The sequence below is a fragment of the Balaenoptera acutorostrata genome, chromosome 10 (assembly GCF_949987535.1).
Source record: "Balaenoptera acutorostrata chromosome 10, mBalAcu1.1, whole genome shotgun sequence".
Taxonomy (NCBI): Eukaryota; Metazoa; Chordata; class Mammalia; order Artiodactyla; family Balaenopteridae; genus Balaenoptera; species Balaenoptera acutorostrata.
This window is the reverse complement of record NC_080073.1, coordinates 42,847,909-42,868,568: the sequence shown is the minus strand read 5'-3', so window position 1 is coordinate 42,868,568 and position 20,660 is coordinate 42,847,909.

Genomic DNA, 20,660 nt, shown 5'->3' with positions numbered 1-20,660 from the left:
ATAGCCCTTGGCCGGCCCATCAGTGTGTACTGCTGTCCATCCCAAGTGAAAGTGAATTTTTTCTGCTCTCCTTTTCTGATAAAGGACGGAAGGAAATATAAAATGGATTTGCCGGATTAATAGCTACATACCATGTGTACAAAGTCTTGTTCATCTGCTCTAGCAAAGATACCACATTTGGTAACAGTTGGGACTACTAGCTAATTAAGTTTGAGACAGTTCACTGCCATCTTCCAGGACCTTCTGGCTTAGATAGGGTACTACGATCCTTGTGTCTTTTAGGATACTAAGAGAGCACTAGTCTCTGCCATTCTCCTAGGGATGTGACGTGGGTAGGGGCAGTTTCAGAAGCTTCCATATGGCCTTTTCCGCCATGGTAGCTCCCATCCCACAGGCCAAGGAATCAAGGAGGGATTTTACTCCCAAGTATATCCACTCACATTACGCATTTGAGGACTAGAGAAATGACCACCAGTGGGCTCCAGGGATGCACCACTGTGAGCTGGACCTGGGCCAGGGATTTATTTATCTCAGAGGCTGATGTTAAGGTCAAATAAGATAATATAAGAGAGGAAGATTGTAACATGCAATAGGTGACAGTTATTTTCACTTTGGAACCAGGTACTCTGGGTTGCAATCCTGGCACCACCGTTAATGGACTGTGTACCTTTGGGCAGGTTGCCACACCTCTGAGCTTCAGTTTCCTCATCTATAAAATGGGTATAATGACATCTGCCTTGCAAAGTTGTCATAAGTGTAAATGAGCCACTACAAAACATGTGTCTGGCATAGTTCCACACTCAGCTTTCCCTGAATGAAAGCTTTATTTTATCAAGAACTCTTCATTCTGAATGCCCAACTTCTACAGGGTTCTTTGCCTTTAGGACTGACGGCGCTTTGGCTGAGCCCAGAATCAGCTTTATGGGAGACTGCCCAAGCTGGATCCCCCAGAACTTGCAGGTCGCCTGCTTCTAAAGGCAGCTCCTCTTCTGGGCTGCATGTGCTTGAGACTTCACCATTAGAAAGCCATACTTTTGCCTGTTTTTCATCTCCAGGAAGCACTGGTTTGGCACTAACATCTCCCATTTGTATGGCACTTGCTTTTTGCTGTCCAAAGCACTTATGTGTCATCCCAACAGCCCTGGGAAGTAAGTCAGAGACACCCAAAGTCACTTAGCTGGAAAGGGAGGAGCTGGGGTTTGAACCCAACACTGTCCGTGAAGAGGCTGTCAGCTGGAGGCAGTCTGAGCGATTAACGCCAACACCGTGTAGTCTTTGTCTCCCAAAGCACATTCTGCCACTCTAGGTGAGGTAGTGAGTCAGGCCGTATCAACTACAGTTAAACATTAGGAGTCTACTCTGTGTCTCAAGGGCCCTGTCTACATCCCATCTACCCAGAACTTTATGACGAGAGCTGTAGAGAAGCTGAATAACTCTCCCACGTTCACACATTTTTCAGCAGCACAGCCTGGAACAGAGCCTAGGCCACAGGATCTCAGAACCTGATCCCAAGCCCTTAACCACTATGACACACTGCCACCCATATAATAGATGGTTTAAGATTTGTTTACAGAGTGAAGCATGGCGAGGGTTCTGCAGGCAAGGGGAACAGCCCTAGCCAAGGCCCAGAGGGGTGGAGCAGCTCTGTGTGTTCAGGGTCACTGGAGCACAAAGTGGGAGAGAGGTCATGGAGATGAGAACAGAATGGACCAGGATGGCCTGGGGAGACCCGGTGACAGTGAGAAGTCTTAGCTCGTCCCCCAAGTCATCTCCAGCGCCTCCAGCTGAGAACATCTCCTTTGGGAGTCTGAAACTGGGACTTCTGGCTTCCTTTGAAAGTGCACGTCTCTGCCTTGCCAGGACCTGTGGGGCAGTGTTCAACCATCCACCTTCACCACCAGCCACATTTTTACACCAGGCTCCATTGCAGCATTGCCTCCAGAACTCTGCCTGGGATGGAACCAACGACTCTGGGTTGGAATCCTGGCACTGCCATTGATGGGTGAGCTTTGAGGGCTGCCTCTTCTTTGGAACATGTGTGGTCTTAGCAGTAATTGGATAAGTGGGTCTGTGTTTCTGGGTTAAAAGGGCAAACAAGTAGAAACACCTCCTAACCAGCCTAGATCGGGGTGGCAGAGAGGTACAGCCAGGAGCGTGGCCTTGGAGGAACAGATCTGACTGAGTCCCAGCACTTTTATTTGCCATGAGGCTTGGGCCAATCTCTTAATCTCCTGAATGCCCAATTTCTCCAGATGTGACTTGGCACCCAAAATACTCCTGTTGACATCTGGCTCTGAAGATGGAGGGCACAGCCCAACTCATAAGTGTGTGTCCAGTGATGATAACTCTTGCATGACTCTTGGAAGGTCCTGTGTTTTCACAGTCTCAGGTCAGATTCTTCTAGAACCTGGCCAAGGACTTGATGCCAGCAGTTTCTGAAGGCAGAGTTCTCAGGAGAACCAGTCAGGCAGTGGGGAAAGCAGGAGAGGGAGGTGAAAGAGACACCCCCCCCCAACCCCACCCTCCCTCTGCCCAAGGGGGAGAGTCAGGTGAAGCACAGCCTCAGCCTGATCCTGGGCATCAGGGAGCCCTGGGAGCTGGAGGCAAAGGAGCTGGTATTTGTCCTCTCATGTAGAGAGTTCTTGGTCACAGGCTGCTGGGCAGTGGGGGATGCAGAGCTCCCAGGCCCTTCCAGCTCTCTGTAAGGGTGAGGCAGCTCCAGTGCAATCTCCTGAGAGTATCAGGGACCAGCCCCAAGGAGCAGAGCATGCAGAAGCTGGGGGAAGGATTGGAGGAGATTTGTGCAATCTTGAATTTCCTCGCTTGTGCTCTAAGGGCTTTCCCAAGCCCAGGCTGCTGGGACCAGGACCCATTCCCTTGCCAAAGAACAAAGTTAACAAAATCTTGACTTTTAAGTCTGGAAGCCTTTGTCAGGTGTAAGACAGAAGATGTTTGGAAGGACATGTGATTGAGTTCCTTTCCCCAAGAGAACTGGCCAGCCTCTGAGGAGGCCCCCTGCCTGCCCTTAGGGCACCCGGCCACATCTGACTCCAGGTTGGTGCTCTCTCTGGGATGTGGGGATCAGGCAGCAGCTTTCCTCTGCTGTTCGGGGGCAGCCAGAGGGAACTGAGGGCTTAGATACCTTGTCCAAGGACACAGAACTGTTAAGTAGAGCTGGGATTTGAACTTGTGACTGCAGTGCTTATATTTATTGCTTAATGCTGCATAACAAATCACTCCAAAACTTAGTGGCTTAGAACAACAAACATTTATTATCTCACCATTTCTGTGGGCGTGGAATCTGGCAGCAGCTTAGCTGGGTGGTTCTGACTCAGGGTCTGCTGTGGGGTTGTACTCAAGCTGTTGGCTGGGGCTGCAGTCATCTGAAGGCTCAACTGGGGCTGGAGGATCCAATACCAAGCAGACTCACTCACACTGCTGATGACTGGAGGCCTCATTTCCTTACCACTGGGCTTTTCATAGGGCTGTTAGAGTATACTCCGAAATGGCAGCTGGCTTCCCCCAGAGCAAGCAGTCCAAGAGAGAGCAAGGAGGAAGCCACAATGTCTTTTATTTCCCCGTCTTACACACCATCACGCACCGTCACTTCTGCCACATCTTATTTGTCAGGAGCAAGTCACTAAGTATAGCCATGCTTAATGGAAGGGGAAGTGCCTTTTAGAGGGAGAAATATCAAAGAATTTAAGGACATGTTTTACAACCACTGCATTGTTATACAGCTGCTCCCCACCTTGCAGGTGTGCTTGGAGACTGCTGCCCTCAATCCCTGGGTGATGAAGGCCCCTGTGTCATTCTACCCCTGGGGTTGGGGGGGCTCTCTCCCACCTGTTGCTGCACCCACCCTTCCCCAGACCTGGAATACTCATGGTTCTTCCCTCCAAATCTCTTCTCTTCTTCTCTAGGCATCTCCGTTCTGCTTTCCCAGAGACGGATGTGAGATGCTCTAAGACCTGTGATTTGACCTTTGTGGGAAAGGTGTGTTCAGTGTGGTCACATCTGCCAAGGATGCTGGGGAGGAGTCTCTGTGGGGCTGAGGCAGAGTATCCTGGTCCCCATGAGAGAAGTGAGCCTGTATGAAGCCTGATCCACTCAGCACGCACACACCCTTAGATCTGAGGATGAAGAAGTACTTGACCACATCACCCATTTCTCTTTCCAGTGCACCTGTGAGGTGGGGCGGGGAGGGAGGGTGAGGGAACTGGGGCAGAGATGTTTTTTCGTGACCTCATTTCAAAGAAGTTGAGCCGGGGCTGGAAGACAGGTGTCCAGTGGCAGCTGCTGCTGACCCCTCTGCCACTCTGGGCTTTGTATTGGGGTGTGGCAGCTGTGAGCATGTGCCTTGAAGACCTCCAACAAAGGGGAGCTTAACCAACCCAGGGCCACAGATCCTGGATCCTGAATCCACCCCCTCATTTGTGCTGAGGCCATGGCACTTCCCACGACCCATCAATACTGAGTGCAAAAGGGATACTAAGGCCAGCCCGTTTTGGGGAGAGTCTTCGGATGTCCCCTAACTTTGGCTCAAGGACTCCCCAGTAGCTTTGCTGAACCTCCTTAGACAGCACAGCAATCTAGGACGTTCCCACTCAACCTTCCTTTCTCCTTTGCTCAGAGTTAGGACTGCCAGATAAAATACAGGACACCCAGGTGAATGTGAATTTCAGACAAACAACAAACAATTCTTGTGTAAGTATGTCCCCAATACTGCATGAGATATGCTGATACTAAAAAATTTTTGTTGTTTATCTGAAATTCATATTTACCTGGGCATACTGGCTATTTATTTGCTAAATCTGGTAAACCTACTTGGGGTCGGGCTCACCTTGTAGCCTCCTCTGTTCCCTCTCTATTTCTTGTCACACATGCATTTCCTCTGATAAAATCCTTGCATGTTTAATCCCTCTTGGCATCTATTTCTCAGAGGACCTGGACTAATACAGCAGGGCAGGGCTGGGAGTGGGGAGCTCAAGTAGGCAGGCTTGGCTTACAAACATCTCATTTCATTATAGCTGGCATGGTCCTGGCAGTGGGGCCATGTTTTGCTGCTCAAAGCTGTAGTAGTAGGGGAGGAGGAACTACTCTTTGGTCCAAATTGGAATGTACTTTCCAAGTGCAAGGAAGCTCTAAATCATTTATCCAATTTCAGGGTGCTCAAGAACTGCATGGGGAATACAAGGGAAGTGCAGATTCTTGGGTCCCTCCCTTCAGAAATTCCAGTTCTATAGGTCTAGGGTTGGGGTCAGAAACTTGCTTTTTTCGCAGGCTTCATAACTGATTTTAAAACTGCACAGGGAAAGTAACTTGGCATATTTTGTAAAACTTTCCATGAATGCTACTGCCCATGCTTATTCAATGCTCTCTCCAGGTGATAATTAGTTAGCATTTAGTAGTCAAGGTGTCGAAGCTGGGAGTAAGTTTGCTTTCCTTTCTTTCCCTCCATGCTTATTTTTCTGAAGGCTCTCTCTGGGTTAGAAAAATTTGCCAAGAGTCTAGGTCCCTGAGAAGATATGGTAGACTTTCTTTTGTTTGATAATGGGAGTGATAGTAAAAGTGATAATAAATCACTTTTCCCCTTGCCTGCTAGGAGGCTCTGAGCAAGATTTTTGTGTAAGTGGCAGTACTCCTCCTAAATCAGGATTTCTGATACAAGAAATTTCTGCCCCCTGCCAAGTAAACACACAGGGACTTCATTACACTGTTACTGTGGTTTCATTCCTGGCAGTAATAGTGGACTTGTCTGTTTCTCATTTTAAACAGCGGCCCCCAGTCCTTTCAGAATTATGCAGAGTACAAACCAGTCCTCACTTACCTGACTCCTGAGAACTGGAGATGCTTCGCAGGGGCCAGGATCATCTGTTTCTGTGCTTCTGTGGGAGGGTTAAAGTAGACGGTAAAGCTGCAGAGAGGGTGTGGGCCTCCAAGGAACAGCAAGCCGGGTGCCACCCTTAAAGGCAGAGCTGGGTGTGTATCAACGTGAGGGTGGTGGCTGGTGGCTGGCCCGTGTAACCAGTATGTTTGGAATGGGTGTTGGCTGATTCGGATCCCAGGCAGGCAGGCTGAGTCGGCAGGGAAGGAATGTCCTGACTCAAACCTCTCTCTCGGTTTCTCTTAGGGTGGAGGGCTGCCCCCAGGGGCTGAGGAATCTGGAAAGGAAAAGAGGGACACTGGGGCTTCATATGAAGCCTGTGGGAACAGGAGCCCTGGCCACAAGGGTTCAAGGCCTCTTTCATTCTGACATTCCACCACCAACCACTTATTGAAGACCTACAAAGAGTAGCTCTGTACTAGGAGCTGGATTTAGGGCCCCAGGATATCTCCCACCCCAGAGACTCAGGCCACCAAGTGCTTGTTTTAGGATCTTGGTTAGGATTCAGGCCTCCTTCCTCCCATTTCCCTGCTCTTTAGCCTCAGCTGGGTGACGTGGGGCAGGTTACTTGAGCTCCATCTGTTGAATGGGTGCGTGGGGTTGGCGGGGAGGGCAGGGGGCTCTGAGTCCCAGTGTCTTCCCTCTCGTGTGCTGGCATCAATTCCTCCTCCCCTGGCAGTGTGATGGCTGGACATGCTGATAGAAGCCTGGTGGGAATAGACCCTGTCCAGGCATCTCTCCATGTGCCCAGCCCTGGGCTGCTGGCTCAGAGCCACCCCCAGAAGGGGTTAACTGGCCAGAGTGACCCCACCTGCCTAGGAGCCAGGAGCATCTGTGTTGCATCCGATCTCCTGCCTTTCATTATGGAAGTCCCAAGGCCAGTGTTCTCATCAGCCCTAGGGACATGCACTTCTTCTTTTAAACAGAGCTCCACATCTAAGGGGCTGGGGCTGGGGAAGTAGAGGTTCAGTTCTGAGCAGGTTCATTTGGTCCGTTTTCCAGAGGGGCTTCAAATGGGGATTCACCTGCTGAAAGAAAAAGAAGCAACCCCTAAACCCTAGGCTTCTAAATGTGAGACACAGGAGTGATGACACTACAAATGGGTTTCTACGCCCAAACCAAAGGTGGCCGGAGGACACTGCTAGCAGAACCAGGCTGTGGCCAGTGGCTCTGCAGGTGGGGGATTTGGCAAAATCTGGCCCGCCGGAGCCGAAGACCCTGGGCGAGTCGCTACCCATCTTGGAACTTCAAGTCCTCCCAGTAACACAGGGAAGATCTGTCTTATGTGGAGTTGTCCCAAGGCCGGGGTGATGTGTGTGTGAGTATACCAGGTACCAGGTACTGGGGCTCTCACTACAATTAGCTCCCCTCTGCCTTCCAGGAAAATGAAGATCAGGATCTTGGGACTCCACTCTGCAGGGGGAATACAGAGCCATTTTAGGCCCTGCTAGGCGCATTGCAGGAAATTAAGTCACAGTCACACAAACACTCCTCAAAAGGTACCATTTCAGAGTATGGTAAAATGAAAGGACCCCTAATTCCACCATATTGGTATTTTCCCAGACACTGTTCCACCCCTGGAGAGCAGACAATTTCCTGTCCTTTTAAAAAGTGAGCTGGGGGACTTCCCTGGTGGCACAGTAGTTAAGAATCCACCTGCCAAATGTAGGGGACACAGGTTCGAGCCCTGGTCCAGGAAGATTCCACATGCTGCGGAGCAACTAAGCCCGTGCATCACAACTACTGAGCCTGTGCTCTGGAGCCTGCGAACCACAACGACTGAGCCGGCGTGCCACAACTACTGAAGCCCAAGCGCCTAGAGCCCGTGCTTGTCAACGAGAAGCCACAGCAATGAGAAGCCCGCGCATTGCAACGAACAGTAGCCCCTGCTCGATGCAGCTAAAGAAAGCCCCGCATGCAGTAACGAAGACCCAATGCAGCCAAAAAAAAAAAAAAAGAATCCGCCTGCCAATGCAGGGGACACGGGTTCAAGCCCTGGTCCAGGAAAATTCCACATGCTGTGGAGCAACTAAGCCCATGTGCCACAACTACTGAGCCTGCGCTCTAGAGCCCACATGCCACAATTACTGAAACCTGCGCACTTAGAGCCGGTGCTCTGCAACAAGAGAAGCCACCGCAATGAGAAGCCCACACACCGCAACAAAGAGTAGCCCCACTCACCGCAACTAGAGAAAGCCCATGCGCAGCAATGAAGACCCAACGCAGTCAAAAATGAATGAATAAATAAATAAATAAATTCATTTATTTCAAAAAAAGAAAAACATCACAATTTTTAAGTAGTATTCTATGGTATGGATATACCACAATTTGTTTTTCCATTTGACAATTGACAGATATTAGGGATCTTTTCACTTTTAGACTTTGATGAATAAAATGGCATCAGAAAAAAAAAAGTGAGCTGCACTGAGCAGGCCTCTGCAGAAATAACTTGCAGTTTGTAATTACCACTGAGTGTAGAATCTCTGGCTGGTGAAGACAATCATTAGCTAATAATGCCCGATGCCATGGGAACTGCTAAGTGTAGCCCTCGTTGTACAAGGGAGAGAATAGATGGAAGTGTGATGGGGCTTGCCGTGGTAGGGTCTCAGTGGTGTCTGTTGCTGGCAGGTAGGAGCAGTAGCAGTGATAAGAGCTAGGTGAGCTAGGACACCCGTGCTAGTGGCCCACCTGCAGACTCCACCTCCACCACATGGCTACTCCTTTCATGAGCTCACTGTGCAAACACTGGGTGGTCAGGGGCAGAGACTGACTCATCTACTGGCCAAGTCATCCTGTTCACTTAATAATTTAGTGCCTCTTCTGGAGCAGATCTTGATGATGGGCACTAACAGGCGGCACAGAAATCCTCACAATTTGTGCCTTCACAAATTGCCTCCACCTTTTGCCTTTCCTGGGACTTGTTTGTTCCTGATCTTCCAATCTTGCTCCTCCCAGGCCTCTGATCAACTGGCCAAGTCTTTCGTCACCTCTCATGCATCTGTGTACATTCTTACCTCAAGCAAGGTGGATGGATGACCAGGTGCCCTTTGCCCAAAGCCCCGCCCATCAGGGACACTCCCTTTCTCTCCTGTCTTTTCTTTCCTGTTTGTGTGTGTTAGCACGACAGCCGTACCTTCCGTATGGTACCCACGCACTGAGTTCATCACCCAGCAGCCAAGCTCAGGCCTTTTCCTCTCTGTCAGCTGGCCATAGCGACCCCTCATGGGGCCAAAGGGGTGAGCTGAGGGAGAGACATCTGTGCAACAGTGATGGGTGGCCTGAAGGTCCTTGCCACCTGGTCATGCAGCTTAGTTTTCCCCTCCAGCCCAGTTTATGCCTGATCCTGGATGTCCCACTTCCATCGTATGAAGGATTGTTCCTAGGCCTGCCCACTTAATGAATCGGTGGGTCTGACACTACCCAGCTCATGATGGCCAGTCCTGCCACATGGTCATTTGGTCAGTCCCTACCTGGGTGCAGTAATATGATTGGTGCTTCTTTTTGAGTGGCATGTAGTTCTTTCCTGCAGTTGTATGACCTTGATCCAGAACCCCATGGGTCTGTGCTGTGCATCTCTTGTTGGGGCACACAGAGGCTCTGCATAACATCTTTTTCTACCTCAGATACCTCTAGCAGCATGGGATCTTACGGGTCACCTGGCCCATGAAGCAGGGCTGCAAGTATATATTATAGCCAGGACCTACTGCAGGGCCCTTTCTTGCTCTGGGCCCCACTCATAACCATCAGTTTTCAGTGTCACCCCAAAGATGGATCGTAGCATTTTTCTCAAAATGCTACCTCCAAAACCCAGAGGCATATGCAGTATTGTGCTACTTTCACACAGGTAGAAGATCAAAGGACAAAATTTTATCTTTTACTTTGAACAGAATGTCTCCCTATGTCCCAGAACCATTGCACCCTCGAGTCTTTGTATGACCCATTCTTTGTAGTGACTGTGCATCCAAGGTACTTGACATTAATCTTGCACATCTGGTCCAATTTATATAATGTCATCTATAGAGTAGATCAATATGATGTTCTCAGGGATATCTAGCTAGTCTAGGTCCCTTTAGACTCTGTTGTGGCAGAGGTGAATTAACATAGCCCTAGGGCAAGACCATGAGCGTACACTGTTGTCTGTCCCAAGTGAATGTAAACTGATCTGTATGGAACACAATGCATTTGCCACACCCCTTACCAGAGGCTATGTTAATCTGCTCAAATAAAGGTACCGTATCAGGTTTAGCAGCAGCAATATGACTATTGTTTAGTAATTTTGTGGTAGACTACTGTCATCAGACTGTGGTCAGAGGCCAGGCTGGCTTTTGCAGAGGCCAGGCTGTCGAATTAAATGGGGATAGATTGGAGATGACCTTCATCATTGTGGGTGGCCTGATCTCTGTCGTCCCCCTGAAGCGTGATATCGTTTGTGACTTACTGCCTTGGCAGGAGAGGATATGATTTTAGGAGCTTTCACTTAGTCTTTGCTACGAAACATAGCTCTTATTGCTCTTATTCTACTGATCAAGGAATCAATGAGAGGATTTATTTTCAAGTAAATCCATTGCAATTAAACAACTGGGAGCTGGAGAAATGACCCCTGGATAGGTCCATGGACCCAGTGGACCCACTGTGAGATGAACCTGGGCTGGAGCTCCATTTGTTAACTGACCCCTGCAAGCCTCAGTCTCATAGGGGGAACATGATGGCTCTTTGGTGCCAAAAGATCTGGGCATTTCTTTTTTCCCATTGTGTATTACCTGAGTAAATATCCATGGGTTCCTTTGGGGAAGGACTGGGGGGTTCGCTCCTGTATTCAGTTGGCATGATTTTGCAGGGTTCTCCCTCACAGAGACCTGGCATCTCCTTCAAATGATGGGTTCTGAGTCTAAGAGCTGGCTCAAGTCTGGAAATTGAGCAAGGGATTGTGACTGTATATTGACGTAGCTAACCTTGGCCTTCTGTTCATCCTGATCACTCTTGATTTTGTGTATGAATCAATACCCTTGTTAGTTGACCATCTATTTTGCCACTAGGAGCATCATCTCATATTATCCATATCCATAGATCTGTGCAGGTTGGGCACCCCTGGCTGCTATTCCAAAATTGTCACCCATTATGGTAATTACTCCCACCTTGACTCTGACGGTTATGTGTTGTCGCTGACCTCAGCTATCCCTAGATCCCATCATCCTCATAGTTACTAAGGAGCCCAGTTCTGTAATAGTTCCTCTTACATTTATCCCCTGCCTATGGCAGACAACCAGCTCTGAGATTTTCAACCATTCTGGTGCCCCCTTATCAGAGCACTGCTTTGGTAAATGGAGTGACCTCCAGGCCCTCCCAAGGAACACAATTAGCTAGGGGGTCTTCCAGTCTTATACGTTAGTCCCATTCTAGCTGCCCACTTTTTGAATCTTTTGATCCATTTCCCTAGAGTCTTCCATGGTAGTTTTGGCATTCCAACCTAATTTAATGTATTAGGTATTGCTTTTTCCAAGCTTCCAAGGGTCATCTTGTTACCAACCAGGGTTCTTGGCCTCCTTAATAAATAGAAGTTGATAAGAGGCCAGACAAGAAATTCAGGCAAGACTTTACTGGGGCCCCTGCTGCAGCAGGGGGGAGTGAAAACAGGTAACAGTTTCCCTTGCTTGCTCCCCAAGGGGGGAGCGAGCTGGTTCCTTATATGTGGTATATATAAGGGATCAGGCAGGAGGGGTGACTTAGGTGGTTTGCTCACCCTTTTGGTGGTGTTGAGTGCAGGATAATACCCTGCTTTTGCTCCCTACACCCTGTTTTTGCTCCCGGCTCTTCGGAAGTGGCAGTTGGGTTTTTTAGTCTTTTTGTATCTTGTTTTTCATAATTTGCCCCAACTGGGCATGCATGCGGTTATTTTGAGTCCCTCTTAGTTTCTTTATATTCTGTTGCTTGAGGAGACATTTGTCCAGGTGCAAGCACTGCAGCAAATGGTCCCAGATCCCAGGTCCCAGCCTGTCTTAATCTCAGCAGAGTATCAGGACAAGCTCCTAGGACCTTCTCTGGGTGTTAAATCCTGTGTCATGGGAGAGTGTGCTCATATCAACAAACTCTTCCTTATTTAGTTTAGATTCTGGCCCCCTTGATCCAGCACCAAGAGGATCTCCTTCCAGGCATATTCTCCCTGATCCTGCTCGTATTAGGCAAGAACTTCAGCTCCTTCAACACATAATCTGTCTCCTTCCTGAGCGTGGCCAGAACTTCCCCATCCGAACAAACTAGCTATGCTAAGATTCAAGCAAGGCTAAAAGTTAACCCTAGTTGTACGTCTGGTGGCCAGGAGGGGAGGTGGGGCAGATTCTGAGGAGGGCAGACATTGTCTTGTGTGGCCTCTGTCTCATCTGACGCTTCTGCACAGTCACTGAGCAAGGGGAGGTACTTCTATCAAGGGGCAGTGAGCCACTCCTGCAGGCACAGAGGCTTCAGGAGAATCAGAGGTCAAGTTTTCCAAGTAAATCTACCTAGATATTCCCATCCGGGGTCTCAGAGTCCCACTCCTTCCCTACCAGAGCTTTGACTAGGTGGAGAAATCAACTTCTCTGAAGTTCTGCTATTCTTATAATTAGAGCCTAAGGCTGCTCCTCAGCTTGGTCTGCCCTTTGGTTACAGGAGATAAGGATTGCCTTAACCACTGCCAACGAGGCCCTCTGGCTTTCACATTTTGAACTTAATACTTGCCCTCAGTCTATTATTTTTTCTCTCTAAAGCATGAATGGTGTTCAGCAACAGTCTTACAGTTATCCACTCTCTCCCCATATTTTTCACATGCCTGAGACAATATGAGCCAGTGCACCCCCTTCCACCCGTATCCCATCCCAATGAACCACACTTGAAAATCTTAGCATTTGTGCAGTTATAGCCAACCAGGCAGAGAGAAGGAGGAAGTGACTTGCCCGGTTCAGCCAGCGAGTGGATAACCAAGCCAGGACGAGTGTCCTTCTTCTGGCTCAACTGCCTCACAGGGTAGGGGGAGAGGTGGGGCTTCCTGGATTCTAAGAAAAGCAAACTCCCTCCAATGACATCAGCTAAGGGAAAGTATAGTTAGTGCAAGGATTCATGAGCTCAGAAAGCCAGGGAAGCCCAAGATCCAGTCCTGGGAAAACCACGGAACTGGGTCTTCTGAGGCCAGAATCCATATAAGTACCTCTGGGACCACAGCAGGAGGAGCTGTGAATCTCCACCTGGGATCTGGGTACTTGCATGGGACTTGCCCTCCTCTCTCCTGTCCATTCACTGGCCTTTTCTGTTCATACTTGACAGCTAGGGAAATCTGATTGGCACAACTAATAACTGTTACACTGCTGGAAAGCCATTTGCCATCAGACCACATCCTGGGCTATTGACCAGACTGGGTATCAGCTGCCACTGGGCCAGCCAGGAGGCAGCAGAGTACAGTGGGTGTGAGCAGAATCTGGGGCTGACCTGCCTGGTTTCCAATCCTGGCTCCACCACCCGTGGGCTGTGTGTCCTTGGCCAAGTAATTGAACCTTTCTGTGCCCCATCTCTCATTTATAAAACAGAGATGAAAATAGGGCCTGCCTCTGAGAGTTGCTAGGAGGGTTCCATGAGTTAATATTGTTTAAAGCCCTTAGAACAGTGCCTGGCACATAGTCCATGCTCTGTGTCTGTTAAAGAAAAAATGTGGCGGAGTAGAGTCGGAGGGCTTAGAGGGGAAAACAGAAAACCTGCGAAGGAAGAAATTTGTTGAGGAAAGGACAGGTCCCTAGAATTGTTTCAGTTACCAAGTCTCACATTTTCAGTTTAGTCCATGTACTTCCTGTAGGAGAACTCTTTTCATGAAGTGGTCTGAGTTGGGTTTTTCCCTTGCTACCAAAAAAGTCGGTCTAGAACAGCCCCCTTTTCCACTTCCATGCATTGAAGCCCCGCCCTCTCTTTCAAGTCTACATGAGCCTTTCTTTCTCTGAAGTCTGCCAAGGTTTCTCGTCAGACATCTCTACCTCTAAGCACCCAGAGCAGGGTCTGAATCTCCCTTAGGCCTCTTCCCACTGTCCACCTCACACTGTGGGTGCTTGTGCGCAAGCCTCTCCTCCCCAGGTAAATGGCATGATGTCCATAGAGTCAGGAAACCCAGCGAAGAGATACAGCACCAAGAGCTCTTCAATGTGTAAAATAATGAGATATGATCTACCCCTCCGACTTCCTGGCCGCACCATAGATGCTTCTAGGGTACAGGAACCTGCCTTATTCTATCTTGAATGCACCCTCGCAGGACTCTATGCCTGTCACAGGGAGAGGGGGGGTCTTCCCAGGCTGTCTCCCCATCTAGCTCCTCCCAAGTGAGGAAGTATTGACAGAATGGTTGGTCAGAGCCTGAGACATCCATTGGGCCACGTTTTACTGGTGGGCAGGCTCAGTGGGTGTTAGAAGTGTGGGCACATTAGTGAACTTCCTCTTGCCTTTTCTGTCTCCGGGTGATGAGTATGACAAAGAAAAATCTGTTTTCTCAGGGCAGGCCCAGCTGTCCTCTTTCACTTTGTGTTCCACGCAGACCTCACACCTGGCAAGGTCTGCCTCCCTTTCTGGTCCACTTTCTCCACCTGAGGCTGGAAGCTGCAGATGCAGGTACCTGAGATTCAGGGGTTGGGAGGTGAGTGAGAATCAAGGGACCACTTAGTGACCACTAACCTGAACTGCCTTCTCCAAACCAGCTTGTCCCTGAGGCTGTCATTTGGGAAACCATATAATCCACCATCCAAGTCAGGCATTTTGAGAATGAAAGGGGAGGTTATTAATATTGACCCTGGGGAAAGAGTCACAAACAGGGCACGTTCCAGGCCAACCAGGGCCCCTGGGCCCCCTCATTGTCAGGTTCTTGCTCTGTATTCATGCAGTAGTACTTTATTTCCCATTCGGTTCTCATTCCTGGGGAGTACAGCTCCTTTGGCGAGAAATCACAGAGGGAGAGGAGAGGAAAGTCAAGATCTAAAACCAAAACCCAACGTTGAATACCTTACATATGTAATAGACTCTCTCTTTTTTTTTTTTTTTTTTTTTTTGGCCATGCCTCTCGGCATGCGAGATCTTAGTTCCCCAAATGGGGATCAAACCTGGGCCCTTGGCAGTGAGACCGCAGATTCCTAACCACTGGACCGCCAGGGAATTCCCTAGACTCTTGATTAATATGGGTGAAAGTATAATGAATGTAGCTGAATTATTGCCCAGTGATAATAAAACTAGCAGACGATATTGTGGCAATACCAGTAGTTTAAAAAATAACATGGAAGACATGTTTCTTTACTTTGATGGATCTGAGTTAGAATGGGCTTGGGATCCCAGCTCATCTCTTACTAACTGTGTCATTCTGGGCATGACGCTTAACTCAAGACCGTGCGTGATCTGAATGTCCCATGGGGCCTTCCTGCCCCTTGGCGATTTGGCACATTTGATTTAAACATCCTGTGCAGTGGATTAGGTAATTCAGAGTTTTCCTCATCGTTTCTGCAAACTCTGATCCCTAATGTTTTTTTAAAAAAACATTTTTCTTGATGCTGCTCTCTGTCCCCACATTCCATGTCTGTGTGTTGCCTCACATCAAACCCCGATGTGAACTTTAGCCCCATCACTCTTTTTCCACAGGAAACCCAATCTTTCTCAACATCTCCTGAGTTTGGAAACTTCATGGATTTGAGGGGTTATATGGAGGAGTTCATCACACACCACGACCATCTGCCGTCTGGGTGGCTCCAGATCTTCCCCTTTCCACTTGGTTGTCGTTCAGAAGGGAGCAGCATCTCCTCCTGTGTGTCTCTTTTCCTCAAAGAAATAGTTCCCAAAAGCCACCCCCATAAACTCTCACTAATATCTCATTAGAATTGTTTTATCATATGTTCCTGTCTAAACTAATCACAGGCAAGGTAATGGTACCACCAACTTGGGCTTAGACTAATTAGGACTCACTCCTGGGGGTAAGGATGGACTCAACCCCCACAAATCATCTAACTGCCACAGTGGAGGGTGGATACCAGGGTAAAACTGGGTTTGTTGGACAAGTGATTGGGTTTGCAGCCATGTGTCTGCCACTGTGAGACTGAATTAATTGATCTTCGAGTCGTGGAAGACAGAGGGAAAGGAGGGCACAGCCAAAGGAGGGTGTCATTTCCCTGGCGGGGGAGGCACGAGGTGGTGGGTCAGACAGATCTCTCTTCTGGGGTGATGTACTGCTGTCAGTCGGGACATTTTGGTGATTCCCTAAAAAACCTCAGGGCAAATAGGGGCTGGGGAAGGTATTATCTGAGTGGCCATAAGTATAAGGTCTATTGAATACTCTGCTTCTTGGGAGAGTCTCTGATAAGATCTCATTTGCATGCTGTGATTGCAGTCGTTTCTGCTTCAACATTTCCATTCCAGTTCCTTTTCTATTGACTTTCTGTAACACCGAGCATGTCTTTCCTTGTCTCAGAATCTTTAAAGCTGTATCTTTTCTGTTCTTTTTCCTTTTTTTTTTTTTTTTACCAAGTCTTTAATTTTCATAAGTTCTCAAGAAGTAGTTTCCTCGTCTTTAATGTTTTGTCTGGACACTCTAAGTAGGGAGGCAGCTGCAGATTTCAGCTCAGATTCTGTTCTGCATAGTTATAAAAATGTTCAGTCCTTTCAGACACCCTCCCCAGTGCCCAGGTGGAAGTACCTTTCTACTAATGGTTTCAACTAATCATGTAGACCTTGTCTCAGATAACCAGCTCTTAGCTGATTTCCACTCTTCAGTATAAAGTCATCTCCGTCTGCATGGCATAATTTAAGTGCATTTTTATTTATTTTTAAAACTTTCTAAATTAATTAATTTATTTTTGGCTGCATTGGGTCTTTGTTGCTGTGTGCAGGCTTTCTCTAGTTGCGGCAAGCAGGGGCTACTCTTCGTTGTGGTGCGCGGGCTTCTCATTGTGGTGGCTTCTCTTGTTTCTGAGCACGGGCTCTGGGCGCGCAGGCTCAGTAGTTGTGGCTTGCGGGCTCTAGAGCACAGGCTCAGTAGTTGTGGTACATGGGCTTAGTTGCTCCGCAGCATGTGGGATCTTCCCGGACCAGGGCTCCAACCCGTGTCCCCTGCATTGGCAGGCGGATTCTTAACCACTGCACCACCAGGGAAGTCCTAAGTGCATTTTTAAGTCAAAGTGTTTTGCAAATAACTCTGCTGTTATATGTTTCCATAATGGCACTGGTGTCTGCTCAAGTCCAGAATGAAACTTGCAATAATGCTCCCACAACATCTGCTAGGAAAGATTCCTGTAACTGAAAGAGTTTTACTGCTAGCAGCTTTTGTGTCTCCATTCCTTCACCCTTATTTCACTGAAATGCAATTTAAATAGTCCTTTTCTTAATTTCTGGCTCGTCAAAGGTCTGATGTCCACTGTGGAGATGAGGGCGTTGGTTGAGATGATTCCAGTTAAGAGAGCAGTTTTGGTGGGCTGCTCAGGGCCTCAATGTATAAAAAACACTCTGCTCCCACCCAGCTTCTCTTTGGATACATAAGAGCTTTTGATCTGTAATGAGGGGAGGAGGGATGAGTTTTATTTGGGGGATGGGCTGGAGGAAACAGAAGGACTACAGGAGGAATGTTATGGCACCTGTTCTTTGAACCATGATAGAGAAAGGGATTCAAGACTGTAGCTGCTCAAGTGAGAGCTTTTAAGACCCTGGATCCAAGCACAACTGCCTTAGGGTCCAGGGAGTACAGTAGGGAGCTGGCTGTGGGGAGGACTTGTCACCTTGCCTCTGCCCCGGAACCACTGAGGGTATGCCCTTGGTCTGCACCTTGGTGTTTGATATTGATGGTTATCAGATGGCCTTGTGGGCAGTGATTCCCGACCAGGAAGAGTGGGAGCTGGGGCAGGAAGTGGGGCAGTGGAGGGTAGAAATCGCAGCATTGTTAGCAAGACCAAGAGGACACCCCTCTGGGACTCCTAGAAGTAGCAGGTTGAACCACAGGTTGCTGATGGCCAGTGATCAAGCCGCTGGAGCTTGGTCCGTCACCATCTGGCTGCGATAAGGAAGGTTGGCATCATTTTGAAGTCACAGGCTGGTGAGGATTCTATCAATTTATTTTAATGAAAGGTCCAGGAAAGGCAGGCAAATGTTTCTTTCCTGAAATGATTTGCAATGACTTCACCTCCCCACTTCATTTCCTGTCTAATCCAAACTTGGCCAGAACCACTGTTCCAGCTATCAAATGCTTTGTAACAAATAACCCCGCAATTTAGCACCTTAAGACAATAATCATTTTGTAACCTGCCGTGATCTCTGTAGGTGAGGAGCTTGGGAAAAGTTCATCTGGGCGTTTCTGGCTTGAGTCTCTTATGTGGTTATGGTCAGACAGTGGCCGGAGCTCAGAGAGCCAGGGCTGAAGCAGCAGGCAGCTGGCCAGGCACCTCTATCTCTTCATGTGCTGTCAGGGCCTCTGTGTGGCCTCTCCATGTGGCCTAGTTTAGGCTTTCTCACAGCATGGAGGCCTCAAGGCAGTCAAAATATTCCAGAGGGCTGAAGGCTTCACGAGTGAGGACCACGGGTGGAATATGGACGTCTTTTATGGCCGAGCCTCTGAAGTCTCACGTAGCATCACTTCAAGGGTGCACTGCTAATTCAAACAGTCACAAAAGCTCACTTAATGTCAAGGGCAAGGGAATTAGGCCCCACTTCTTGATGAGGGAGTGACAAGGTTCTAGAAGAGTGTGGGGGATGAGGAGGAGTGGAAGACTTTGCTGCACCCATCTTTGGAAAATACACCCACAACCACCTTCTCCACGCAGGGTGAAATCATTCTTCCGAGTCTGCCTCCCTCCAAGGCTGGCTTCCTTTAAGACAGCCTTGATCTGGATGTTCCTCCCTTATCAGCTTTCTGCCACCTTTTCTACGTGCTTGAATCTCTGCTCCTTCCCCTCTTCTCCCAGCTCCTCAATCATGTTGGCTCATCTCCTCCCAAGCCCTATTTAATATGCAGGGCCTCGGATGGAAACCTCTCCACGTCTCCTGCTTTCCTGCTGAGGGATCTTTTCCTAAAAAGGCACTGAACTGGCAGTTCTCGTGAGCAAAGAGAGTGCAGAAATCCATCAGAACACTGACTAAGATGCAGGGCAGCTGTGGGACGCTGGCTGATTGAAACATCCCTGAGTTCTTTGATCTGAGCAAGGCACACACCAGGGAGGACAGAAGGAGTAAAGGGCTGGGGGAGAACACCAGGAAGATAAATGGACTTGGAAACCAGGAAAGGCTCTCAGGGAATATTTTCCAAGCTTGCAGGCATGTAAGGACACTCCCTAATTGCCAATAAGTGAATCATCACCAATTATCATGCAGCCCAGTTAAGAATAATGGTATGCTATAGACCTAGAATCAAAGCCTTAAAAATAATATTAATAATATCATTATTATTATTAATATTATTTTTAAATCAACAGAAAAGAGAATCTGTTTAGAAGCCTGGAGGATGATCTAAAAGGAGAGGTCAGGATGGAAACACTTGGAGGCAGGACAGCAGAAAGACAGGGGTATTCCTATGTGACTGTGAGGAAGGGCAGGCTCATGGAGAAGCATGGAGCTTCTGGCCAGAAGAGACCTGTTCATAGAATCAGCTAGGTCCCCTGAAGTCACACTAAGCTGCCACCCTCTCCTCCCTGGGTTATTTGTCCTTTTTTATGTGGCCATGAAATAACCAGGCCTCACACGCATCATGCATTTCCATTTCTTTGCAGTAATTCTAGCCAGAGAAGGTGGCACTCAAACCCAAGTGTGAATTCTGGCTCTGTCACTATTAATCTGTGCAACTTTAGGCAAGGCACTTAACCTCTCTGAATCTCTGTTTGCTCATGGAAACTGTAAAATGGGGAATATTATACCTTACCTTTGTGTTGTGATAAAATGAGATAATATGAATCAAGTGTTTAGAATAGCCTTGGACCCAATTAGTGCTTAATCAGGTCTGTTCTCTTCTGTTCCCTCTTAATTATCCAAATAGCATCTTTTTTCATTTTGTAACCAGTCTTAAACTTGTTTCTTTTGATAGGCATGCATTATTGCAAGAAAGCAAGACATTTAAAATCAAAACATGGTTATACTAAATGGCAGGCCATAATCATTTTGGGGGATTCAGCAAAGGAAGAGTCCTTTTTCCTGGTTTCCTTTTCATGTGTGGGCTTTCCGAGATGCTACCAAGATGGGAATGCAGCCCGCCCAGCATCCTGGCCTTTGTCCTTGGATCTAAGATTCCAGATTTCCCAGCCCTTCACCTGCTGCCATCACAGGTTTAGGAAGGGCTGTCTGGGGGTTTTGCTATGAGTCTGGGTCTGTGAGGCACACAGAGGCATTGTAAGGCAGATCCGCCTGCCCCATTCAAGTCCAGCCCCTTATGAACACACACCACAGATCATCTATTCCCTCTCCCTGGGGTAAAACATCCTCCATTTCCCCTGAGAACTCCCCTCTCAAGCAGATGTGACTTTCTCCTTTGGGGCCTCATAGTGCCTGTGACTCGCCTCCATCACAGCAGCTCTCCCTCGGCATCCACATCCTGATGATTTGAGTGCACACTGCCCTCCCTGCCAGGCTCCTCTCACACTCCTGATTCCCAGCAGAGAGCTTGGCACAGAGAGGTGCTCAGTAGGTATTTGTTGACCTGCATCAAACTGATGAAAGGCAAGGCTCATAAGACTTTCCCAACCCTAATATTCCATGATTTTAAAAAGTGCCTCCGGGCTTCCCTGGTGGCGCAGTGGTTAAGAATCCGCATGCC